At 48.8% G+C, this 26,664-nt stretch overlaps 1 protein-coding gene and 1 non-coding gene across 4 annotated transcripts in view; one reads left to right on the top strand and one right to left on the bottom strand.

The window, feature by feature from the left end:
- IGF2BP1 (insulin like growth factor 2 mRNA binding protein 1) overlaps positions 1-26,664 on the top strand; it is a 108,161-nt gene that overhangs the window by 25,712 nt on the left and 55,785 nt on the right. The window lies entirely within an intron of this gene.
- TRNAC-GCA lies at positions 6,417-6,489 on the bottom strand. The gene has a single exon. It is a non-coding gene; the product is annotated as a tRNA-Cys (tRNA).

Raw genomic sequence — 26,664 nt, 5'->3', positions numbered from 1 at the left:
GCAGAACCAACCACCTGTGATCTGGCAGGCAGATCAGGGGCCGTACCACAAGGAGGAGTCTGTCAGAACCCCTGAAGCCCTCCTGGGGGTGTGGGCAGGCCCCCAGTCTGCCTGCCAGATCACAGGTGGTTGGTTCTGCCACCTGGGGCCAGCGGCAGCAGCAATCTTCCTGGTGCTGGGTGTGGGCTGCACTCAGCATTGGTCCCAGGCGGCTGCAGCAGCCTCCTGTCACCTGGCAGGCAGAGCGGGGGGCCCGCACCCCTGGGAGGAGTCTGACACAGTCCCCACAGCCCTCCTGGAGGTGCGGGCAAACCCCTGATCTGCCTGCCGGATGACAGGAGACTGGTGCTGCTGTCTGGGACTGGTGCTGGGCGCAGCCCTTGCCAGGAAGATCAGTGCTGTTGCTGGCCCCAGCTGGCAGCACGAGCCTCCTGTCATCCAGCAGGCAGATTAGGGACTCACCTGCACCCCCAGGAGGGCTGAGGCGGCTGTACTGGACTCTTTCTGGGAGTGCAGGCCCCGATCTGCCCACCAGATCACAGGACGCTGTTCCTGCTCTCCAGCTCCTGCTTGTCAACAGCTTGAGGTGCAGTTTCCTAGAAACCTCTGCACCTATTTCCTTGAAACATGGCAGGCTTCATGCCCTCAGAAGGGGCTACCATCCCTGCAAGTTTCATCTGAACCAGGCAAGAAATGACAAAGTTATAGGCTGTTTCTTGCTTCCCCATTATAGCCTATGGGTGAAATGTCGAAACAGCAGAGAAACAGTGAAACAGTTTTGACGAAATGAAACGGAACAGTGTGTCACGGGGCAGGGCGCCGGGGCGGCTGTGATCCCCCTGGTGCCCCTACCGTGCCACCCTCTGGGTCCTAAATGCACCCTCCGTCTCGCCCGCCACATCTTTGATCTTATGATTAATCAGTGGGAGGCTGCCTTCCATCCCCTTGGGCACGGCGCTCTCGTACTGGCCCTGCTCTGAACTGGTGCACCCCACCTTATGGGGTGCACGTGCCTCCTACCTCCCCTGTAGCACGCCCCAAGCCTTGCAGTTGTACCGGACGTTCTTATGCCTATATGCCCGCCCTCCCTGGGCTTGCCTCAATACATGCACCCCCTCTCTGGGGTCCTTCAGTATGCGCGCCCAATATGTTCGCCCCCTCTCTGGGGCCTTTCTGGAATACTCGCCCTTCCTGGGCTTCTATTCACCCCCTCACCCTTCTCCGGGCTTCTCAACCGCACACTCTATCCTCTTCAGACTTCTCACCGCGCACTCTGTCCTTCTCCAGACTTATCACCGTGCGCTCGGCCCTACTCTGGACTGTAAACCGTGCGCCTCACGCTCGTTGCCCTCTCTGGGCCTGTCCCACGCTTCTCGCGCTCATCGCCCTCTCTGGGCCTGTTCCTTGCTGTGCCCGAACAGGGCACCCAGGAACCCCCAGACTCCTGGGGAGCTCCCGTGAGGCCTCCTCGCACCCCTACAGCCTCACCCGGTCCTCTGGTTTAGTATTGCAAATAACCCAACAGAAACTCCAGCCATGAGCCAACTGGCTGTAACTCAAGACAGTAAGCCTGCCGGCTGTAACATAATTGAGATGCCACCCTGGGTTACTTCCTAAGCCTCCCTGTCAGGGTTCTCTCCCCCCATACCGTGCCACAGCCAGTCGGGCAGTTGGGCGGTCTGGTCTGGTCTGGTCTGGTCTGGTCTGGTCTGGTCCATAGCAGGGCTGCTGCTCCTCCCACCTCCGGAGGGGAACTGCCCGCTAGGCTCCGGCCCAGCGGCTTATAAAGGCCAGGCCCCGCCCCCCCGCCCCCGGCGGTCAGCTGACCCAATCAGCTGCCCTAGCAACTCTCACCTGCTGTCCTGGTGAGTGACAGCTAAGCCCCTTCTACCATTATTCAGTAGCAGGCACCCTAGTGTCCTGCTACACAGTGCTTTTGAAATGGAACAAAACTCGAAATGAAACGCTGTTCCGTCGAAATGGAAGTCAAAGCAGAATGCTGCTGTTTCACACAGCCCTAATAGATTCCTGTTTAAAATATGTGAGTATATATTGTGAACCATGTTTGCCCACCTAACAAGTGCTAACATTGTGTGGCACCCTGTGCACCCTTGAAACAATCTCAAGACACCCCAGCGTGCCTGGCACCCTGGTTGAGAATCACTGTGTTAGAACCAACTTAGCATAGAAAAGATACTGACAGTGCAAAAGGGTCCTTCAGTCCCTCATTCATTTTATGGTATGTTTCTTTGCACCTTCAGCACAGAAGATACTCTCCTGCTCGTTGATTATTATACAAAGTCTTAAAAGCACAAAGAACCAGCCCCAAACTGGTTCAGATGGACACAACTAGATAAAACCTACTGCAGATGAAAACCTCTTACCATTCTGCACTCAAGGAAAGCAGAATGGCTTTATGTCACCCCCTGGCAACATGAAGAGGAGTGTGTTAGAGCTACGGTTCTGGGAGGGGCATAGTACTGTGTTCATCCTACCAAATGAAGGCTTGATCCTTATTTATTTACATGTTGCTAAGACCTAAAGAGGGCATGATGATGATGGTGTGCTTGGGTAAAGAAAGCCATTGGCAGAGGCTTGCTTTTGAGTCTATGCTCTCAGACCTGTTACTTCAACTACTTTTGCATGGTGCTGATGCGGATTATTAGTATACTAGGTTTCATCAATGCTAGTTTTAACATGTATTAAGGCCCCAGCATCTGGAGGCATGTGATTTGCTATTATTATTTTTAAAGTAAGTCCTTGGTCCTCATAGTAGTGGAGACAAGCTTGGAGATGTAACCAAAATGCAGCTTAAAAGGCTTAAAAAACACTAGGCAAATGTAAGAAATCCCACATTTATGATTATAGGTAAGCTTAATGACTTTTAAGCTAATTTCATGATTTCTGAGAGACCCTTGAGTCATGTTTCTTTAAATATTTGGGGTGCACAATGTTGGCAATACGGACTTGTGAGATGGATTTGCATCACGTACAAACAATACTGCCATTCTAGTGCCTTGCTATCAGCCTCATAGAACCCGGGAGCTATTCATAAGAAGGGCCTATTCCCTTCATGCCGTGTTATTGGATTCCTCTATATAATCTCTGTTTAAACTGTTTTGAGATCATGAGGTGAAATTTGCCATAATGCACCCTACTTGATCAAACATTAGGTAATGTTTGATGAGAGAAGGTAGCCCTAAATATTACAGTAGATGCAGTGCAGAGACAAAAAGTGGATTCAGTCCTCAATCTCTGACTGTGGGTTGCCAACAAGGGCACCTCGTCCGTGCCAACTGAGGTGGTGCCTATATCCTGACAACTGGGAGATGGGCAAAGATATACCAACTCTTTCCCCATGGGGCACTGAACAGCCGCTAAATGGTAACAGCTTTTGGTCATTTATTACTGAACTGTACTGGATTCAAAATTGGCTGAAACCTGTATCCCTCTATCAATTTCTTTGGACCATCCTGTCCCACAAGAGTTATGGTTTTAGGATATTGGTGGTAGGAATGCAACTAGCTTAGTTAGTGCTGCAGATCCTGGCTGTGGTACATGCATAGAACTGCAGAAAAAGCCTTTCAGTGCATGGCAGCCTGCCAGCAAATTAGCATTGGACAATAATGCAAAATGGACACATTGTATAAAACTCATCTATCTTCCCCTCTATTACTTACTGTTAAACTTGTCCTGTCCACAGATACTTGATGTATTGACTTTGGCATGAGTGCAGAAGATTATTGGAATCCCTCCCTGGGCATGTGTAGGATCTAGTTCCCTGTTAGAGGAGTCTTTGGGGGTTTTTTTTGTATCTTTAAAGCAGCTGGAATTGACCGCTGTCAGAAACATGACGCTTAGTGAGATGGACTGTTGCCCTGATCTAGTAGTGCAACTATGTGCTACACTGATACAACACTGTACCTTCCATCTTAGGACACTTCCTTGCTTTATAGAGTTAATGAATTTAGATTTGCAACCCATCTCTGAGATAGGGAAATATTTGTACCTCATTTTACAGATGGAAGAAACTGAGGCATAGGAAGGTGAAGTAGAGGCTTAGCAGAGACGGGGGAAAAATCCAGAGCATTCTTCCCCTTCTCAAGTTCTCCCCATGTTCTAGCTACTAGGAAAGGACTCCGTTTCCTCCTGCAGCTGCTTCATTTGCTGGTGAAGGTTTGGTGATAGGAGAAGATATTGGAGACTTTCTGATATAATAAGGCTGTAGGGTGGTCAACAAAGGCATCCAAACTCTAGTGCAAAAAGAAACTCACAAGTTCTAGGGTTTTCAGAGAAGGGTACACTCTCCATATGTGAGAGACACTAGTGCAGTCCTGCCTATCCAGACCAATGATTTTGCTTCAGTGATACAATAATTGAATCAAAGGCAAGCACAATATCATGGATGAAAAGATTAATCATCTTTTAAAATGCAGGCAACTTGGATCTGTGCTTGGACCAGGAAGAATTTTTAAATGCCTTTCTCCACTGTTGATCTATTGATAGAATCACATCTAGTGATAGATATAAAGTGGATAATTTCCAAGGAGCTGAAGGGAATTACATACCCAAATCCCATTGTCTTTCAGAATCTTTCAGGACATCATAGTGTAAGTTGTTCCCAATTTTTAAAAATGCATCCCATTTTCTCACTCATTTCAGAGGGGTCCCCTTAGGGGGACAAAGAAGGCTTCACTGACAGAGCAGAGCCTCTGTCATTAGGGGGAGCTGTCATAACTGGTGGAAGGAAAAGTTTCTTCATATACTGTGTCTACACCAGTGGCTTTTGCCACCATTGCTATGGCAGAGGCAGATCTTTAGTGCATACAGGGCCTTACTTTTTTTAAATAAATTTTTGTTTCCAGGGCCAAATCAGTTCCAAATTTTGACTGAGTAAAGCTCCATCATTCAATTCTGTGGTGCTTCCACCAGCAAGTATCCTACTTCCCAGACTCATCAGTCTGGGGTTTCAGATGCTCCCAAATTCATGGCAGGCACCTACATGCAAGCCCCAAGCCTGGAGGTCTTGGAGTTCAGATGGCCCCTAGTCTTGTTTTCTCCTAGCCAAAAGGCCAAAAATACAGGAATTAGGAAGTCTGGTTATTTAGCAGCCTTACCTAGTGAAGCTTGGACTAGAACATGTTTCTCTATGTTATAACATTTTCCAGGCCACGATCTTGCATTCCTCTAGATCAGCAGTTCTCAACCTATTTAGGCTCAATTTAGCAGCCCTCCACTAAAAAACTGATTTAAATATATTATGAATATTATAGCATGCACATTATCCTTTATTATTAACATGTTAGCAATTGATTAGGGCATTATAATTATCTTATGTTCACCCCACTGCCATGGCTGTCATGGCCAGGTGGAACTGTGCTGTGTACCTCCTGCAGAGTCAGATTGGGAAGCAGCTGTGGCAGGAGCACGTCATCTTGCCATAGCTGTTCTTGGTTCAACCCTGCACAGCGTTTCCCGGAAATGGACAGGCGGGGCAGGTGGAACCATCTTGTGTGCTTTGGCTTTTAGGAGCCACTCAGAGCTGAACCCAAAAGATCAGCAGCAGAAATGGTGTGCCTGCCTTCAAGACATAGTATCATAGTACTTAGGGTCAGAAGGGACCTAAACAGATCATCAGGTCCAACCCCTACCCTGGGCAGGAACGGGTGCTGGGATCATATCACCCCAGCCAAATATCTGTCCAGCCTCCTCTTGAAGGCTCCCAAGGTAGGAGCAAGCACCACCTCCCTTGGGAGCCCATTCCAGAGCCTGGCAGCCCTAACTGTAAAGTAATGTCTCCTGATGTCCAGCCTGAACCTGCTCTCTAACAATTTATAGCTGTTATTCCTAGTAACCCCCAGTGGTGCCTGGGGGAACAGAGCCTCACCTAATTTCCGCTGGTCCCCCCTGGTGAGTTTGTAAACGGCCACCAGATCCCCTGTCTTCTCTTGTGGAGGCTGAATAGGTTCAGGTCCCATAGCCTCTCTTTGTAAGGTCTGCCTTGCTGCCCCTTGACCATGCAAGTGGCCCTCCTCTGGACCCTCTCAATGCTAGCTACATCCCTCCTGAAGTGCGGCGCCCAGAACTGAACACAGTACTCCAACTGCGGACTGACCAATGCCGCATAGATGGGGAGGATCACCTCCCTGGACCTGCTTGTGATGAATCTGTAGATGCACAACAAGGTGTGGTTAGCTTTACTGACGGTTTCCTTGCATTGGCAGCTCACGTCCATCCTGGAGTCAACAATGACTCTAAGATCCCTTTCTGCCACCATGTTGACAAGAAGGGAGTTCCCCAGCCTGTAGGTGTGTTGCTGGTTCCTTCTCCCTAGATGCAGCACGCTGCACTTGTCTGCATTGAATTCCATCCTATTCTCATCCTCACACCTCTGTAACCTGTCTAGGTCTAAAATGAGGGGGCACCCAGATTTGAACTGGGGAACCTCTTGATCTGCAGTCAAATGCTCTACCACTGAGCTATACCCCCTTATGCATAGTGCAGACAGGTGCAGCTTTCTGGTGCAGTGGCCTCAATTTGGTTCTGATGTGCTTCCTGAAAACAGAGGCAGATAGGGAAATTTCAACCCCTAGTGGCAATGACCATGTAGCACCCTTGACAGGTTCTTGTGGCATCCCAGGGAGTTGCTGCATCCTGTCTGGGAACCACTGCTGATCCAAGATCAGGATCAGAGAAAGCCAAACCTAGGTTCTAGGAAGCATATTTCAATTGCTATATTAATAAAAAGAATAATTGCGAAATTGCATTTTGTAGCATGAAGAGAAAGACACAGAATTCTGAAGAAATGTGCATAAATGTAATACAACATACATAGGATTTTATGAAAGCAGGACATGGGACATCAGGACTTACAGCTTCTGGTCCAGGCAGTGATGCAACCTTCTACCATCTAGGTGTGTGCGTGGATGTAGGCACCTAAGTGTGATTCTATTCCACTCACAGGAAAAAACTGTTACCGCAAAGTGTGGGTGGGTCCTTCTCTCCCTCACTGCTTTTTTATGGCTCAGTCTTAAGAGTCGAAGGTGATATGTTATGTGTTATGACAGCAGTGCATCAGTGGCTTCAGAACTTAAGCAGGATGGAATAGCATTGAGCTTAGGTGCCTAAATCCCCAATAGAAGAAATAAAATCTGGCCACCAGTCTGCTGTGCATTGGCTTCTTATCTGTGAAGTGTGAACAGTGACAGTCCTTTCTGACACAGGTGTTGACAGCTTGAAATCTTGTCAGTTTACAAAGAAAAATTAGTTAAAAACCATGTCCGCTCCTGCCCCCTTCTCTGAGACCCTCCCACCCCTTCTTCAATTTTTGTGGCTTAGCAACTGCATTTTCTAAATTAAAGAATTTAAAACATTTTTAAGAACCCACATGCACATCAAGCACAGGATTAAGTACTTTGCTGAATCAAAGCCTAATCAGATAAATTAAAAGCTGTTAATTGAATTGGGGATACAGTATGTTTGCAACCTCAGTTTTGCATACATTTGCATTTGATTGAAAAGCCCAACCCATCATGCTGCTTATTTCCTGTGCATTTCCGCTTTGTCCTAGGCTGTGTCCAAGCATATAAGACATGGGCCCTGCCCTAAGGAGTTTCATAAATTGTATTTATGTACTAATGGGAGATTGGCTCACTGGAGGAATTCATCAGCACTGGAAGTAAAAGCCAAGGCATTTCCAGAAAAGAGAGAAACAGCTAACTAGGTTCTAGCCTGTATCTTATGCACAGGAGAGAGGAGGGCAAATGTTCGCAACAGTTGAAGTCAGGAGCCAGGGGTGAACAAGGATCAGGGTCAGAGAAAGCCAAAGCCCAGTCAGCAGCCTGGAGAACCACAGAGCAGTGAACACGAAGCTGTGCAAAGGTGTGCTTTTAAGGGGTGAGTGGCACTTTCAGCAGCCAGTGCAGTTGCAGGAACTGAGGTAGTCACATTAAGCAGGGATCAGGGGTATGTGTGACTGCTCAGGTGCTTGGCTCAGCTGGGCATGCCTGATAAGCGTCCCTGACAGTATCCTGCCCTTATGGGGCCCAGGACCTGGCTTTTCTGGGTACTCTGGGTACTAGTGCATGAACATGGTCAGCCAGTTCCCAAGATTGGTCTTCAGGGCCATAGCTGTTCCAGTCAACCAAATAATGGAGCTTGCCTTAGACATATTTGAAGTCTAACACCTGCTTAACAATATATTCTTCATGGCCTTCCACTATCATGGTTAGGGGGGTGGGTCCAGACGGTCAGGAAAGGGGTTCTTGATAAAAGGTTTGAGTAGTGAAATATGGACAATGGGGTGGACTTACAATATCTTTGACAGCTGAAGCTTGAATGCACTGGAACTTATTTGTTCCATAACCTTAAATGGACCCACTAACTGGTGGTCCAGTTTAGCTGATGGTCTTGCTATTTTTTGAGGAGAGCCAGACCTTGTTGCTGACCAAAAAATGGTGGGGTCCTTATATGCAGCTTGGTCCTTATATGTAGTCTTGGTTGCATCAGAATGGGCTTTTAGTTCTTGTTGAACCTGTTGGAGATGGGATACAAAGTTGTTTGCTGCAGGAGCCCATGGGAAGGTTGGCAGTGCTGGGTGGAACTGAGGATAAAATCCATAGCTGGAAAAAAAGGGGGTCTGGTCTACAGATGTATGGACAGTGTTGTATACAAATTCAACTAGGGCGAGTAAGGGCACTCAGTTATCCTGGTGAAAGTTTAGAAAGCACCTGAGTTATTGTTCCAGGGTCTGGTTTATGTACTCTGTTTGTCTGTTGGTCTGAGGGTGGTGTATGGAAAAGTGAAGGGGTTCCACGTCCAGGCTTTACAGAACTCGGTTTTCTCGGGGCCTGAGAAGGACCTGATGCACACGTTCTGAATGCTGGGCCAGATCATCAGAGAAAATTAAAATGTTATCCAGATAAATTATAACAACCCGGTCTAGCATATCTCTAAACTCGTCGTTTACAAAGTGTTGGAATGTTGCAGGGGCAAGGCATAGCCCGAAGGGTATAACCAGGTATTTAAAATACCAAAAGCGGGACCAAAACATGGTCTTCCACTCATCTCCCTCCCGTATATGGATTAGATTGTAGGTGCCCTGCAGATCCAACTTTGAAAAAATCTTAGCCTTACAAAGCCTCTCAGATAACTTGTTCGTTAAGGGCAGCAGATAACAGTTATGAATTGTTGTCTTGTTTAGGGCCTTCTAATCCATGCAGGGGTAGAGACAGCCATCTTTCTTGGCCACATAAAATATCCCCAGTTGGGGATGTAGAAGACCTGATGAACCCCTTGTGCAGGTTCTCAGTAATCCTTGAGGGCCCTGAGCTCTTGTTTGGAGACGAAATAAATGAGCCCAAAAGGGATCTTTGCCTCGCCCCACCACCCCACGCACCGCTGGAGGCATCAGGGGCCTGTACCCTGCCCACCTGTGCTCTGGGAGGAGGCTGGTGCTGCTGCAGGCTGCCCACTGTGCCTGAAGCACAGGTGGTGGGGGAGGCACAGGCCCCTGAGGCTTTGGTCAGTCTGTGCTCAGCGGCAGGAACCCCTCCACCCCAACATGCCCCTTGACTGTGGAGGCTTCTAGACCCAGCCAGGCCAGGACCCAACACCACGTTTGTCTGGCTTCTGGGTAGGCACGGCTCAGTGGAGCCATGGCACCGAAGTGGAATTGGGTCCTGGCCTGGGACTCTCCTCAGTCCAGGGGCGCATGGCGGGGGGAGGGAAGCGGGGGGCTTCTGCTGCTGGGCACAGCCCGACGGAGGCCCCGGAAGTCCATTCCCCTCCTCCACCTGTGCTCTGGGTGCAGCCGGCAGCCTGCAGCAGCATCCGCCTCGTCCTGAGCACGGGTGGGGGGGCATGGGCCCCCCGTGGTGGGAGCCCCCCCATGTACCCATGGATTACCAAATCTTCCCATACCTAGCTAAGCCAGGGCTGCCCCCACGTGAGTCCCCACTGCTTAGCTGAGCTGTGCCTGCATGTGGCCAGCTTGCCTCTGCTGCCTCTACCCCCACAGAGATGGGGGAGCCACCCCTGCACCCCTGGAGGAGCCCCCCAGGCTCCAATCCTCCCACCATCTGGCCAGGCTGGGGCTCCACTTACCTTTCGCTGCTCCTGGCTGGGCCACATGGTCAGTTTCTCACTGCAGGGGGCCTCGATCTGGCCCCTGCCCCTTCTCTCCCCCACAGATTGACCTGCTTGGGCTGGGGGTGGGGCAGGTGCGCACATGTGTGTGCGCCCAACCCTCCCTCAGCCCAGGATTGACTAAAAGAGGCTCCAGGATTGACTTGTCAATCAGGATTGACGGGTTGGTGACCATTGCCATAAAATTATTGGAGGCCCCTGTGTCTAAGAGTGCTGGAACAGAGAGATCCACCCCAGACTGGTGTTGCAAGAGGAGAGCAACAAGCAAGGGCAAGTCTTAGAGTTTGGTGGCACTCAAGCGTTTGATGTGATTCAGAAGATCTGGCTGAAAGATCATTGGAGGGCCAGAACAAGGCCCCTCTAATGAGGCTGGGCTGAGGAGTTTCCTGAAGGGGAGGTGGGCATTCCCTTCCTCGGGCAAGTCTGGGCAAAATACCCTGCCTCCTCACAATACAAGCAGAGCCCCTGGGAGTGACAATGAGCCTTCTCCGAGGGGAGTCTTTTCCTAGTCGTGTCTACTTGCATGGGGTCCACGGGAGGCAATGTCAACTCTTCCAGGTCCCTAGCTGGCCCTGGAGGCTGAGATTTGCCCCAACACTCCTGTTGCTGTTCAGACAGATGGGTGTCAATGCAGATACTCAGATCAGTGAGTCCAGCTAAGATAGCTGGGAGCTCCACCTAGGCCAATTCATCTTTAATGTGGCCCTGAAGTCCCTGGTAGATGTGGAAATATTGAGCTGCTTTATTCCATTCAATGTCAGTAACCAGCTGTCTAAATTCGGCGCCATAACTTGATACTGAGCAGCATCCCTATCTGAGAGAGCTGGCCCTGCGGTACAGACCTGTTGCGGTCTCCGAAAATCTTGGCCATGGCTTGTATAAAGTCTTCCAGTTAGTGAAGGAGGGGGTCTGCTGACTCCAAGAGTGGGGAAGCTCAGGCCAGGGCATTGCCACTCAAAAGGCTGATGATGAACCCCACCTTGACTGCATCTGATAGGTTCTGTGACAGAGATGAAAGGCAAAGTGGCACTGATTAATGAATCCCTGGAAGCAGCAGGGATCCCTATCAAATTTGATGGGTAGCAGAATATGGGATTTGAGGTGAGACAGTGTGACCTAGTTGCCCTGATGGGCTTAGAAGCAAGGTGCATTGGTTTTGCAGGGCTGTAATCAGGGCTTGTAACCCCTGGAAAGCAGCCAGCAGCTCACCCCCAGAAATCTGCCTCCATGGGTAATTCCATCTCCCTGTACCATTGTGGGTGAGCGAGGCACACCTTGCCATCAGGGCTTGGCCAGGATTAGGCAGATGGACCCTTATTAGGTCACTAGGAGTGACCTGGGGGTCAGCGGGGTGGGGGCACAGGTTACTGAAGCCAAGAGGGGACATCCAAGAGATGTAGTCCAAGACATAAGCTGAGGTCAGGAGCCAGGAGTCAGAGAACTTGTGCCGGGTCCCAAGGAAGATCTCAGGTCAGGGTCAAGAAAGCCAAGCCAAATCAGGATGCAGGGGAAACCAGAGAGGGCAGGGCCAGTGCTGAGGTTCAGGGGAGAGCCAAGATCGGAGTTAAAGAAGGCCAAAGTTGAGTTGGGAGCCAGGAGGACCAGAAAGCAGTGAACACAAGGCTTGCCAGAACAGACCAAGGCTGTCGATAGGTGTGCTTGCTGTCTGAGTCTGCAGATGCACTTATAAGGGGTGAGTGGCACTTTCAGCTGCCCATGCAGTTGCAGGGAACTGGGGCAGTTGCCTTAGTCAGGGATAGGTATGACTACTCAGGTGCTTGGCCCACGTGGGGATGCCTGATCAGTAGCCCCAACAGTTGGGTTAGGAGTGAGGGAGAAATGAGTACAGTTCCTTGTTCCTTTACAGGTTTTTCTGTATGATGGTGGGCATGTCACTTAGCCTCTGTGACCCTGTTCTTCACCTGCCAAAGACAGGGAAGTGGTCATTTGCTGTGATGATAGCCTTGGGCACTCCTGCTCATCTCCATGCCTGAACCAAGTTTGCCCTTGCAGTTGAAGTATGTTCAGCTAAAATGACTGCTGACATAAGGGTTTATTCATGGTTCTGTTTACACACAAGCCATGTAAGGACGTAACCAAATCAATTTCTTTTTGAAACGGATGCAACGTGGACTCTGTGACCCAACTTAAGACCTCTTACGTTGATTTACAGATGTCTTAAGATCATTGTCACTTGCATCCATTTCAGACTAGCTAAATCAGTTTAGGATACTTGAGAAGCAGATTTGAATGTCCATGCACAAAGTTTACCCAGCAAGTTCTTTGGGGCACAGACTGTCTTTTTGTATTCATGCAGCACCTAGCACCGTGGGGTGCCTATACATGAGCAGGGGGGCTGCTCCAATGTGCTGGAATTCCAGCGCATTGGAGCAGACTCAATTAATTAGTTCTAATCACGTCTGCTGGAGCATGGCAATTACTGTGCTCCAGCAGCCTCCCGCATCTCATGTATCAGAATCCCCGCACTTCAAAATGGCTGCAGGGGCACTTTATCTACGGCTTGTTCAATGAGCTTTAGGTGAAGCACCCCCACCACCATTTTGAAGTGTGGGGACGCTGATACACAAGACGCTCTGATCGCTTTAATTAGGGTGGCTCTCAGAGCTGCTGTAATTAAAGTGCACCTTCCCCACTCCCAGAGCATGTGTATAAACGCCCATGGAGTACAGGTCCAGAACAATGGCCTAAGTTAGTAAAACATTATCATTTGTGAGTAGACTAGGCCACAAGAAAATGTCGTAGCATAGACCTGTCTTGATGGTCACAATGCTAAGACCCTAAGGTCTGCCCCACCCCCACTTTAGCCAGGCTGCAATACAGCTTGGCATGGTCCATAACTGAACCAGGTGATCCCCAGGTTGGATGCAAGTGGTGCCAGTAAAGTCATAGTAATGACAGGCAGACAAAGGCTCTGGCTCCCTTCTTCTCCCTTTGCTCCCTCCCTCCCTCTCTCTCTATCCAATGCTCATGCAGGTGTGCAGGAGAGGGCAGGAAAGATGGGAGAGTTCAGCCCTTTCCCTCCCTTCCTCTGTGAGCCAGTCACCCCTGTGTTGCAGATTGCTTTGTTGACAGCACTGCACCCTTCCCAGATTCTTCTCCCTCTGTCTACCTTTTCTCAAACTTTCTCCAGCTCATTCCATGCTGTCCCCTCCCCCTGTATTTTCTCCTTGAGTATCTCCAGCTCACTGCATGTTCTAGCCACCTCCCCACCCCACCCCACGAATAGGAAGCAGCCAGAGATTAGATGGAGCAATCTAGGGCCCTGTGGAAGGGTTTGTCAGCCCCACCTGTCAGCTGCACACTCTCAAGCACTTCCCAGACTTCTGTCAGGCTGGGGCTTGAGTGCAGCAGCCATGGGGGCATGGGTAGAGCTGCTCCTCACAGCACACAGCCTGAGGCTTTAATATAGCACCTGTCAGGCCACTGCTCTCCCAGAGCAGTCAGAACAGCTGGGAACTGAGTTGGAGAAGATGGTTGGAAGAAGGAGGAGGAGAAGTTTTAAGAGCCTGAATTGATTCTCATTAAAGTCTGTGGAAGCTTTGCCTGGGATCTCAATGAGGGCCAAAGCAAAACTGCTTCACCTGGGACTAAATTTTCAAGTGTGCAGAACCAGGTTGTCCACAGAGCCTGGCTTCCAGTCAGACATCTAAATTAGGGCTGGAAAATGTGCATACAGCACCTCCCATTGTGAAATTTGGGGCTGGATTTTATACCAAAGTGCTCAGTGTCCAGCATGTATCTTATGTAATGAGCTCCCTTGCAAACCTAGCCACTTGCTTTGGTGCTCAGACAGACACCAAAGGCCAGGTTCTCTTTCATCCTGGATTTAAAGAGAACTTACAAAACACCTTCCACAGATGAGCCTATAAACTTCATTTCATAAATCTACTGGATACAAAAAATCATGGACTCAATATAGACATTGGTTGTATGACACATTACAACCTGCCTGACATATAATTCAAGACGTCTGAGGCTTGACCTGACCTCTTACATTCTTCTTTCCCCCCACCTTTTCTCCCCTCCTCTCCCCTACTTTTCTGCCCTTTGTCTCTCTGATTTCCTACTATTTCCTTCTTCGCTGAGAGCCTCTTTCTTACCCTGTATTATTACCTCTGTAATGTTTCCTTTTGGCCTTTTCACTCCCTGCTTTCTTCCCCTTCCCTCCCCTGCTTTACCTTTTATTTCTCCTTTCTACCTATTTATATTTTCACTACGTCCTCTCACACTTTGAGCTTCTATCATTCATGTTTTCCTGATTTCCAACTACTTTCCTTTTTCACTGATAGCCTCTTTTCCACGTTGTATTCTATCACTGTAATGTTTCCCTTTAGCCTTTTCCCCCCTACTCTCTTCCCCCTCCCCTCTTTGCTTTACCTTTTGTCTTCCTAATTTTTACCTATTTACATTCTCACTGACATCCTGCCACACTTTTAGCTTCTCTTATTCCTTGTAGTCTCAGAACAGCAGAGACTCCCTATGCCTGAAGAAGAGCGACTGCTCCTGAAAGCTTGCTGAGAACTTTTTTCCAATTACTCAGTCACCACTGTATACCGTGGTAGCCAAAATGGTATATAGAATATTAAACATGGATACTTAAAACCATGGTTTGCAAAACCTTGGTTGGCAAGGGAAACCTGTATGGATTTTCTGGGTGTCAAGGAGAAGAACTGCACTTGTTCGCTTAGGATCTGTCTGCAAGTTCCCTTGAAAAGTCTGATCATGCATGTTCAGCTCCTGATTGCTCACAGATTTTGTGACTAAAGAAATAAACTTGCATCTGTGGGGCAGTGCTGCTGGGTTAATTAAAAACTGGTTCTCAGAGCATGTCTGAAATCTGTAGCATGATCCATGCAGTGGAGTGTGGCTCTTGGTCTCTCTCTGGAAGCTTTGTAGACATGTAGAAGTTTCTGAGTCTAGAGCCTTTGCTTTCACAATGGTTTTACTTCACTTAAGCCAGTGGTTCTCAATCTTTTTAGGCTGAAGGCATCCCTCATTAGACTCAGAAGATGCCAACTCTTTAGTTTTCAGTTGTTTTTTGACTACAGAAAAATAAGAGCTATCTTTTCTGCTGCAAAGAACTCAGAAAGACCACAACAGGTCAGAATGTATTTAGCACTACAGGTCCCTATGTGAAACCTCTGTGTTTATCTTATGAACCATGTTTGCACTTCTAATGGTGCTAACATTGCATGGCAGCCTTGAAAGGATCTCAAAGCACCATAGGGTGCTGCTGTAGCCTCTGCTTGAGAATCACTGGCTTAAGCAGTATGAGGGACCTCCTTTTATAGCCATAGGTCCTAGGTTCAGTCCCTGCAGAAGACCACACCCAGGGGCAACCTGACAGTAGTGAGAGTAGAAAATATTTGGAGGAGAATAGGTCTTCAGCAGTAGATCCTTTCCACTGTCCCGGGAAACCTAAGTGGGAAATAAAAGGTGCTGTTTGCAGCTTTTGACTGAGGTATAGCACATGCCTGCTTTCCTGTCCCTGCTGGCTTTTCTCTGAGCTCTGCCAAGTCTGGGCTACCTTGTGGCATGCCACAGCCTCCAGCCTCTCTGTTCATTGACATGCAAGCTGCACGCCATCTTCGTGCCTTGTCCCATGAGCTCTCTGTAATGATCTGCAAAAAGCCTCTGCATTATGCCCCTTTAAATCTCTCTTCAGAGCCCTCCCACACCCCACCACCGGCAGTACATTTGGTGTTGGGAAGGCTGCTGGCGTGCTCTGTGAGCTCTGTGAGCTCTGCTTGCTGCACTGCTCTCTCGCTACTAACTCGTTCCCCTTCTCTCTCAGCTGTCTCGTTTAAGACTCGGATTGTAAACTTTTGGAGGAAAAGACTTTCTTTTCTCTAAGACAGCATCTGTCTCTGAGGCCTTTATGCAGCCTGTTACTGCTACTATAATACAGTGAATAAGAATTAAATCTCTGATCACCTGCAAGATCTTAGAGACCCTTTTTCTGCTCTGTGTTTGTCTGGTACCCAGGAGCCCTGGGCTGAGATTGGGCTTGCTACACGCTATGGTACTACAAATAAGTGATGATAATCTACCTCAGCACTTTCTGGCTACTTTGCCAGGTGGGAAGGAGGAGCCACAGCACAGAGGATGTAGAGAAGGAGTCGGGAATTCAGTCCCGTTCTTACCCGTGCTCCAAACTGGGTCTGTGGCTTCAGGCAATTCGCTTCTCTTCTCTGAGCCACAGTTTCCCCAGTTTTTGTGCCATGTTTTGGAGTATCTCGATGAAAGACCATGAAAATATAATTGTCATTTCCTCCCCCACAATGACACAAGAATAGAATCACAGGGAGAGAATACTGCCCCATCCTGTTCTCCCCAGAAAGCATGAAAACTAAAAAGATAATGCTGTATTTCTTTCTGAGTCTCCGTGTTGCTGTCCAGAGGTTTAGAGGGCTTTTTTTGGAGGGATTTTCCCTTAAAGCAGTGAAGACAGTGGATTGACCTAGTCTCCTTGTGACCCCTTCACTGCAGGCTTGGACACTACACTTGGTGCCAGACCCAGGTTCTGTCTTGAGCTTTGCCACTGGTCTTAGACAAAACCTCCCTTTGTTCCTTCAGTTGCCGCATGGTGGTGACAAAGCCTCTGTAAAGTGCATTGAGGTTTGTGAATGAAACTATCCTATTTAAGTGGTGGGTGCTATTTATGAAGCTATCCGCTTAACACAGGGGCAGGCAAAATCCGGCCTGAATCCAGACTGCCAGGCAATTTCATCTGGTCCATGGGCACCTACCAATGAATTGCACCCCACCCAGCCCGCGTGCTTCGCTCCCACCTTTGTGTGCGGGAGGGCCCAGGCCAGGTCAGCACGCACAGCTTCCGGATGGGGCCACTGCTGCCACTACTGCAGCCGTCAGGGGACCTGCCCAGCTTACCTGGCCTCCAGCGGCTCCTCCTCTTGTCCCTGCTGCTGTGATCACTCTAGTCAGCAGGTAGGGAAGCTGCAGCATGGTGGGAGCACGGAGCACGAGGCGGGTGGGAGCATGGAGCCCAGGGCCTGCGCCCAGTGGGGTGGGAGCACAGAGCTCAGGTGTCCAGGGTGTGGCTGTGAGTGTGTGGGGTGTGAGGACCCCTCACACACCCTCTCTCATGGCAATGGGTGCTTGAGGTGCTCGTGGCCCATGCAGGTGCAGCCACCCAGTGGCGTGTGGCTCCAGCCAGTTCTGGGAACTGCATGTGGCGACAAGGAGCATAACCAAGCCGGCCTGCCTATATCATGCGGGGCTCCCCATGGCTCACATACAGCTCCCAGCACTTGTGTGCCACTGGGGGAAGCCCCGTACAATGGAGCTGGCTGCCTTCCCCACTCCCTGCTGCCATATGCAGCTCTTGAGACTCTGCTGGAAGTGGAGGAGAGCCCTGCCCACTGCTTCCCGGTGGAGACCTGGCGGCTGCAGTCGGTGGCAGGGAGCAGGACCGGACTGCCAACTCCATCAGGCAGGGCTTCCCCCCCATGGCACGTGAGTGCTGGGACCTGCATGCGCGCTGTGGGGAGCCCCGCGCAATAGAGGCAGGCCAACCTGGCTCCGCTCCTTGCCACCAAGCGCAGCTCCCTGGAGTCGGGGGCAGCAGCACCTGCACGGACCATGAGCACCCTGAGAGCCTGCCCCTTGCTGCTGCTGCCGCCTGCTTTTGCTACCACCAGTGATGATGCTGTGCACCATGGGGGGTCACCACAGCCACACCCCTTCACAGCCCACCCCCCATACCCCACCATACCATACATACACATACCCCAACCACACCCTGCACTCTTCCCCACATGCAATATGCAAGAGTAAGATTTTATTTTTGAGCTATTATACAATCACCTCTATATACACTATGCAAACATACATAAATCAGGACAAAAATATTTTTTGAAATAAAATTAAAACACATTACAGTAAATGTTTGATTTTTAGTATATAATTTCGTTTTTTTTTCTAGTTCCAAGAAGCCAAGCCCCCCACCCAAAAGGAGTATTTCTGGGTACAAGGGGAGGGATGTCCAGTGGCAAAGGTCAGGGGTTAGGAATGGGAGTCTGACCCCAAGATGGTGACCAGGGGGCAGGGCACCTCTCAAGGGGCAGCCCTTGACAGCTCACCAAAACTCATTAAATGGCCCTCCAGCCAAAATTATTGCCCACCCCTGACTTAACACCTCAGTGCTAGATGCACATTTTGTATCCAAATTCAGTTAAAGTTGGAGGATGCTGGGGTCTAGGGCTGCATCCATTTGAGCATGGCCGTGCAGTATGTGGCACTGCAGACCCATCTGTGGTGCCACCACCGCACATTTAAGCAAAAACCTGCATGGAAAAAAAATGGGGTGGCATCAGCACATGCAAGCCAAAACTGGAGCCTGGCTTGCCGGAGCCACACTCCAACTGCCAGCCAGGCTTCCTGCTGCAGGAGTGCTGCGGCTGCAGCTCCCAGAGGCCCCCAGGACTCCAGGTAAGGCTGCTGGGGCCAGCACAGTTGTTGGACCCAGCCTCCCATACCCCATCCGGGGTAACCTGCCGTGTGTCAGAGGGCACGTGGCACGGGAGTTCTCCAGGGACAAGTAGCAGTGGCACAAGGTGTCAAGGTGTGCCACTGCTTCTCGTCCCCAGGGAGACAAACGGCTACACTTGTGTGGACACGGCTTAGCAATTGGTTGAGTCTGCTCTTATTAGTGGGTTTAGAGAACCAGAGCTCTCCAGGGAGTGGTACAAATCCACAGGCTCTCTTGAGTGCAAGGTTGCGATACTAGAAAGCCACACAATTTGATGCTTCTGTAAACTGACCACACTGAATGTGCCAGATGCTCCTGGCATCCTTTGTTCCCCTGAGCACTATTGCAATTCTCAAATCTCCATTCAACAGACACTCCTGTTGGCTAAATTGGAAGTAAGATCTTGAGGCTTGACTCCAAGATGTGTACACCAGAATCATTTTAAAAACTGCAGTTGCTTCTGGGGTGGAGCATGCCTGCTACTAACAGTTCAGAGTGACACTCAGGGCAGAATACTGTATCCAGTTGAAATTAAAGGGGGATTTTAGTAAATCTATATGTCCTTTGGGTTGTCTTGACTCCCAGGAAAAGTGCTGGAGGATTTCTAGCTACACATGGTGAGGTTGTCTGCTGGAAAAGCCAGCACTACCCAGAATCCCGGTGCCTCTAAGATTTGACATGTGGATTTTGGACATCAGGGGCCAGGAATAGGCTTGGGGAAGGGATGGAAACAAGATACCACTCCTGTGTTGCTGCAGTGTGTAAGCAGGGTATTGAACCATGTCCTCTATGCCAGCTCTGCCACTGCTGTGCTGTGTGACCATAGCCAATTCCCTTCTCTCTGAGCCTCAGTTTCGCTTCCCTCCTCTGTTTTGCCTGTTTAGACTGGAAACTCCTTAGGGCATGGACTGGTTCTTGTTCTGTGTGTTCATGTACAGTGCTATGGGGCTATACGCTCAGCTGGGGCCTGTAGGCATGATTCAAATGCATGTAATTGATAAAGGAGCTTGGGAGTGGAATACAGGGTGGGAAAGGAAAAACAGGGTAGTCGCTGGGGTTGTACAGAGAAGAGCAGTGTTGGGAGGAGATGGGAAAGCAGGGGGCTGGAGCACATGCCAGAACTGAGAAGCTCAGCACACGGGAGAGGAGGGGCCTGTGACATTAGTGGAATTCTCTGAACAGATCCGATCATGCTCTCTACTGCTGATGCTTTTCTTTGCCTCTCTGACTGCACTGCCTATAAACTTCCCTGTGGCTCTTTTCTCCCAGCAAAGCAGTTTCTAATGTGAGTATTTCCCCTTTCTCTCACCTTGCCCTCATTTTATGAGAGGCAATAGTTCTGAACACCCCACAGACAAATCCTGCCAACTCTGTATCCTCTGTATCCTCCTGTTTTATGCTGGAGCTGGCATTTTGCCAGTCCTGCCCACTTATAACTAGTCAATGCCCGTTTTTTTGGGTCTCTGCCACCGTCGACGTGCCGGTCCACTCATGGGGAATTACTAGCAGATTCTTAATTAAGTGGGAGGCTCTTGTCAGCTCCTCGGATGCAGATATAAATTTAAGCTCCGGAGATCCATCGGGGCATGTGATAGCTGAATCTGGCTTTGTATATTTCACAGCAATATTTGAAGCCATGTGACATGCAGAAATTAATACTGAAACCACTTCATCTAGGCTCGTCGATTTCTTCTCTAGATTTATTAAGAGAACACTTGCTATATTATGAGGGAGTGTGAAGATTTTCTATAGGAACTCAATAACTAGGCTTCATGCTTAGCACTTAGCAAGCAAATCACATCCACATAACCTAAAGTGTTTTACATAAAAGAGGATGGGTTATCACACCCACTTCACAGATATGGAAACTGAAGCTTGTAATTCTGCATTCAGACAGCGTCTTTATTTTATATCTAACCTTGATATTTCTAGGGTAGCTTGGTACCTGATGGCATTGATTATATTTTCTTGCATACATGTACACCCTTCATGCAAAACCCAGTTGCTGGAAATGGGAGTGTGCATAATATGCGAGGAAATATGGCAAAAGCAGTTTCTACCACTTAGTAGGTAAAAGTGAAAATAAAGTCTGCACCTATTCCACAGGGAGCAGAATAATGAGAGGGCTCTGCTCCCTAGCTGCTGCTACTCAGTCACATACTACAAGGAAAGATCCCTTTTTTCCTTCATTTTACCTTTCAAAAACAAGGTGTGTATCTTCTTCCAAGGTGTATTGTTTGCAGGAAAATATGGTGTTTATCCAGTAGGTTCTGGCGTTTCATAGTGGATTGCAATGCTGTTGTGCTTGGTGCTGTACAGGAAGAACAAGAGAGTGCCTCCTTCAAAAAACTTGCAGTCTTAAGTTTCAGACACAAGACAGCAGATGGGGAACAAAAGGAAACAATGAGATGGCTGTGGAGTTTTCATTAAATTAGTAATGTAAAAACCTTATTCCTGCCCTGCAGCCATTCTTGGTTGGATTCCCATAAGTCACCAGTTGATTGCTTCTGCTTTGAGGGACGCATAAGCAGAAATTCTTCCTAATGATGTCACTTCCTGTCTGCATGCCTCAGTTTCCATCTCATGGAAATGAGGATAATAATGGGGCTTGGGGAAAATGTAATTGTTTGCACAGCCTTTTGAACCCTTGCAATGCTCAAGTGTCATGGTGATGGGCGTGATATGAGAAAGACAGTTAGGAGCCAAGTATTATTTGGTGGGAGAGTTCTGTGCTTGCCTGGAGTTTTCAGATGAGGGTAGTATCCTTCATCTAGGCAGAAAGAAGACTTTTTGCTCTTCCATGCTTCCAGGTAATGTTGTGACCTTCAACCAGTCTTTTCAGCTTTCTATCCCATAACTCTCCTAGCAGTAAAACAGGAATGCGTTTCATTGGTAGCTTAATGAGCTGTAGGTGTTAAGCATGGTATTAGTACAGCCACTGTTGTTCAGTGGTACAATCTTTGTCTACCATGCGGGCGACCTGGGTTCGATTTCAAGTTGTGCATATAACTACGGCCATTAAATGTCTGAACTTGTTCTGGTCTTTGGTTAGTGTCTCAGTGGTCTAAAGCAGTAGTCAGCAACCAGTTGATTGTGATTAACTGGTCAATCACAGAGCCTCTGACAGTCGATCTCAGTCTGGGGGGGGCTGAGTGTGCATGTGCACACATGCTCAGCCCCCCCAGACTGAGATGCAGAGCTGCAGCTGCTTCCGGAGCAGAGCAACACCACATATGTCCCACCACTGGGCTAAGTTATGTCCCCTGCCTGCCCAGCGGTGGGACGCACATGGCGTTACGCTGCTCCCAGGGCAGCTGCAGCGGGGCTTAGGGTGTAAAGCCCAACACACAGTGGCAGCTGTCTTCATTGTGCACAGATTGGGGGGGGCATGTGTCTCCTGGGCCTCCGCCAGGATGTGTACAGTGGCAGGGCCCCACCCCCCATGTACCTGGACAAGCCACGCAGGCTCCAATCGTCCCACCACCCGGCCCAGCTAGGGCCCCACTCACCCCTGCCCCTGCCTCTGCACCACTCCCTCCCTCCATCTGCCCCGGGTCTCCCACCCCTTCCCTCCCCCACAGACTAACCTGCTAGGTGGAGAGAGGTGATATGCAGTAGTTCCTGAGTTGCACTTTAATTCAGAAAGTGATCTAGTACTTAAAAAGGTTGGCGACCACTGGTCTAATAGGAGGACGGAAGTACTGGGCAGCCTCCACTCCTCTGTACTCCTGCCTAGACATATGCATTAAAGGTCCTGGTGGCCTCACGCATACACCATGATCCAGAAGAATTGATAGTTGCCAACTATTAGTACATATTGGGAAAAACCTGTGATCCATTTGGACTTGATGGTTTTTATCATGCTATGCAAGGTAGGAGGTGGAACCAAGATCCTCTTGTTCTGCTCACAAATTGTGCTGAGGTTCTTCTTTGTCTGGTATCAGTATAAGGCCTGCATCCTAGGGCAGTTCTGATTCGATTCTACAGCAGGCAGGATGCATGATAGCCGTGTAGCTATAGTGTAACTGCATCAAAGTGAAAATTCCCCTCTTTTGCCCCTCATCTCCAGTGGAAAGTTGCAAAGGGAACTGAGACAGGCAGGATGGTTCAGTAATCAAACCTATTTCATTGACTTGGGTTTAAGACTCTGCTCTGTCACAGACCATGCAAGTCACTTAGCCACATCCCCACCAATATCAGGGCTGCCTTCTCTTCAACATGCTCCAGCCCCTTACTTCCACTTGCATGCAGTAAGCTCAGACATGGCACTGAAACTGTTTTGAAGGCATCCTCAAGGTTTGTTCTCAAACATACTGCAGACAGAAGACCCAAGAAAGGCCATGGGGGATGAAGGCAGGAAGGCAGCGAGGGCGAGAGAGCAGGTAGCCCCAGCAGCAGTGGGGACACGGTGTAGACATACCCTGAAATGTCTCAGTTCCAGGAGGATAATAGTGCTGTTTTGCTTCCTCAGTGTTCAAAAAGCTAAAAACAGGAGGGATTTTGAAGTGCTCTGATGCTGAAGTAGCAGGGAGTCACTGAAGCAGTTAAGTTTAGATTTAAGACATGCTGGATTGTGTTGTGGGAGGATACTGCATAGTACAAATAGCAAATTTGGGCTTATGGAGTAGTTTTTGCATTAATGTACATCAGGGCTGGACACAGGCATGGGCAAACTGGGTGGCTGCCTGGGGCCTGAACAGAAAGGGGGCCCTAAAATGGTTGTTGTTGTTGTTGTTGTTATTATTATTATTATTATCATCATCATCATCATCTTCATCATCTCTGGCAAAGGGCAACCCAATACTAAAAGTTCACCTGGGGCCACCAGGAGTCTAGGTACAGTGCTGGTATTGATGCACGTCTAGCTCTGCAGTTTCTTACCTCCTGCAGAAATAGCTGTGCAGCAGCTCTTTTTGTTTTCTGTTTCTTTTAAAGAAAAAAGGTACCAGCATATGAACAGAACCAGGTGATAGAAAGCTGGGAGTAGATGTGTTTTACCAGGTGAACTCATCTTTACATTGTAACAGCAGGCTCTTGGAGTGAGATTTTGGCTTTGGCAAAAGCAGGTCCCCTGGGAAGATCCCTGTCCTCCTACTTACTTGCTGAAACAGTGATTCTCAGCCAAGGCCCACTGCAAGATTCTTTGAAGGGTGTTTCAGGAAGGGTGAGTAGATAAGCAGATAAGGGCAAGGTCAGGCTCTCCCTGCCTGACCAGTGCCCTGCTCCCACTGCCCAATCCCTCTACAAAGAGGTAAGTCTTGTAATACATTTCTTTTTTAAATGGGATATCACTCAATTCACAGAAGTTATGGAGGGGTGCCTCAAGTCTAATGAGGGGTGCCTTGAATCTATAACAGTTGTGAACCACTGTGCTAGAAGCATCCTTGAAAGCAGGGACACCAGCTTTATTTGCATTATGGCACTGTTTTAAGAACAGGTACTCAGCTTAGAGTCCTGCTCTGGTCAGGCACTGTAAAGGCAGGATAGCAAGAGGCTGTCTCAGCTCCCGGCAGAGTGAGATTGATTGTAGTAAGTGAGCAAGTGTACTTAACCACTCGGAGGAGAGGAGATCACAGGAACTCCTGACGTTGGCACATTGTGAATAAAATAGTGGGGAATTGCCCAATAGCAATGATGTTATTGATTTGAAGCAAACCGTTCCTCTGAACAGAGGCCAGAGGGAGCAGAGTTCAGAATGTCAGATTCAATGATCCTAGGAACGCCCTTTCATTACAGGAGTTTAAATGCAGTTGAGAGCCTGCTTATGGCAGAGAAAATAAGGCAGTTTGTTGATTCATTACTGTGCCCTGTAACTGCACATGACTATTGCTGAGGTCTTGGGAAGAACCAAAAGAGAAAAGGTAGGTTGTGTTTTTTGGACTGGAAGGTGAAAAGCTCCCACCCACTGCTGGTGAACTCTATTCCAAACCACAACACCCTAATTAAGTGGCTGATGCACACTGCACCACCACCCTCTGCAGGGCACAACTGGAACTGCACCACAGTGCCATAAGCCCTGCATTGCTAAAGGCTGATGGAGTCTCCCTTAGGTCAAATAAGTGGGGGCCTGAGCTTTGTCTCTATTTTGCCTGGGCTTTGTCTCTATTTTGCCCAGGCTTTGCTAAAAACATGAGCGGTACCAACTGTGAAGAAGCAAAACCATCAGGTCCCTCAAAAGTCCTCCTTGTTAGCTGAGAAGGAAAGAAGCAATGTTTATTACTATGTTTTTAACTCATATTCCACCTATAGAGCTGTGCTGTGGGAGGGAGGGAGGAGATAAAGGTACTTCTTTGTACATAGTGGACTTGATTATGGTCATGTATGTGAGGAACACATGCTCTGACATGTGGGTTCTTGTAGCTCTCTGAAGAAGTTTTAGTGGGGGGCTGGGGCTTTGAGACATGTATTCCTTTACAATTTAAATCCCTTTGACCCTCCCTGGACTGCAACATTCCTTACATTCCAGGCGTCTTAAACAGTCACTCTTCCATTCATCTCAAGACATGGATTAGCATCTAAACAGGAGACCTGATTTTATATCACCCTGCCCGCCACTCCAAAAAAAGACTGAAGTTTTTTCAAGCCCACCCATTTGCTTCTCCAGCAGCAGCAACAATTTACATTTCAAAACCTTCCCAACTGCCAGGGTGACTAGATATTTTTCACATGTCATTTGGGCTTGAGCTTCCAAAAAGGCAGGGGAGGAACCTTAGTGTTTCTATAGATCTCTTACTTGGATAGCATGATCTTGGTTTTAATCTCTCTGATTCAGCTGGGAGACTTAATGTAAACAGGGTTGGGTTTTTTTAATGATCTTTAGTTCATTGCTTTTACAAAGCTGGAGAGAAGATACAGGTTTGCATTTTGAATATGTGGATGTACCCATACAAGTCATTAGGATAGTTCAAATGAGAACCACATGCCTGATGATTTTTTCTTCCAGGATCAAGTGGCTGATAAAGAGTCCCTTAACATCACTGGAGATAATTTAGGTGGTTTGAACCAGCTCCTCGGATGGCATTAGCTCTTGTGGTGGGACTACACTGAGGATTCCATTGAGGACCCAGCCCATTAAAGCTTACCTTAGTTTTTACAGAAACATTTCGTGCTCTTCTGTTACCTTGGGTGAAATCCTGACTCTGCTGAAGTCATTGGCAGCTTTGCTATTGACTTTCAGTGGAGCCAAGGTTTTACACTTTGTTCATAGTAAAACTGCCAAAGATTTGTAATATTATCACACAGGGATTGGCAACCTATTACCTGCAAACTATATTCAGCCCGCAGAGCGTTTGGCTCGAGCCCACAGACATGAGGTAGCCTCTTGCAGTGGGGGGTGCCTTTTGCGGGTGCTTTTCCTATACCTCTGAGGAGATACGTGGCAGCAGGAGCATAGACCTAGCCTATGCCTGTCTACCTGCCTTTGATTCAGGGTGGGTCATTCTGGCCTACAGCTGGAATAGGTTGCCTACTCCTGCTGTAGCACATGGCTGTCCAACCTAGAGTGGCCAAGGGCTTGTGGCAGTTCCTCCCCCCAGCCTGGGCTGTGCTGGTGGCTCCACACCATATAGGGGACCTGGGTTCCTCTGAGTCCTTTACACTTCAAGCCTCCTTGGGCAAAGACAGGAAGCAGAATCTGGAAGAGGGATAGGGAGTGCAGAGACTCCAGTAGCAGTAGCAGGAGAGTGATGGGGGGAGTGGCGTCTGGACCAGGAGCAACCAGCTGGACAGGCTTGGTGCAGCAGAACAGGCTGATGATTGTTTAAGAGAAATAAATTACTAGAAATTGCATTTGGCCTCTCCCATTTGAGAGCATTTCTTTTCATTTGGAAATTAGCAAGGTGCTGCATCTGGGGAGGAGCAACCAGCACCATACCTACAGGCTGGGGAACTCCCTTCTTGTCAGGGCAGAGGCAGAAAAGGATCTTGGAGTCATTATTGATGCCAAGATGAACATGGGCCGGCAGTGTGGGGACACGGTCAGGAAGGCCAACTGCACCTTGTCGTGC

This window comes from Gavialis gangeticus, unplaced genomic scaffold (genome assembly GCF_001723915.1).
Source record: "Gavialis gangeticus isolate Ggan-Ray unplaced genomic scaffold, GavGan_comp1, whole genome shotgun sequence".
NCBI classification, from domain to species: domain Eukaryota; kingdom Metazoa; phylum Chordata; order Crocodylia; family Gavialidae; genus Gavialis; species Gavialis gangeticus.
The sequence above is the reverse complement of the archived record's forward strand: the minus strand, read 5'-3'. Positions and strand labels throughout refer to the sequence as shown.